The sequence below is a fragment of the Mirounga leonina genome, unplaced genomic scaffold (genome assembly GCF_011800145.1).
Source record: "Mirounga leonina isolate KUSES-001 unplaced genomic scaffold, KU_Mleo_1.0 Mir_268, whole genome shotgun sequence".
Classification (NCBI taxonomy): Eukaryota; Metazoa; Chordata; class Mammalia; order Carnivora; family Phocidae; genus Mirounga; species Mirounga leonina.
In genome coordinates this window covers 128,391-128,763 of record NW_023270649.1, presented here as the reverse complement: position 1 = coordinate 128,763, position 373 = coordinate 128,391, and the positions used below count along the sequence as shown (strand labels likewise).

Sequence of the window (373 nt, the reverse complement as noted above, 5' to 3'; positions counted from 1 at the left end):
GCCATGACACGGGGCGGGGAGGACACGGGACAACGACACGGGGCGGGGAGGACACGGCCATGACACGGGGCGGGGAGGACACGGGATGACGACACGGGGTGGAGAGGACACGGCCATGACACGGGGCGGGGAGGACACGGGATGACGACACGGGGCGGGGAGGACACGGCCATGACACGGGGAGGACACGGGGCGAGGAGGACACAGCGATGACATGGGGCGGGGAGGACACGGGACGACGACACGGGGCAGGGAGGACACGGCGATGACACGGGGCAGGGAGGACACGGGACGACGACACGGGGTGGAGAGGACACGGAGATGACACGGGGCGGGGAGGACACGGGATGATGACACGGGGCGGAGAGGACAC

The 373-nt window shown here is 70.5% G+C and overlaps 1 protein-coding gene across 1 annotated transcript in view; it reads right to left on the bottom strand.

Annotated features, from left to right (window-relative positions):
* LOC118026662 (cohesin subunit SA-2-like) overlaps positions 1 to 373 on the bottom strand; it is a 68,913-nt gene that overhangs the window by 19,325 nt on the left and 49,215 nt on the right. The window lies entirely within an intron of this gene.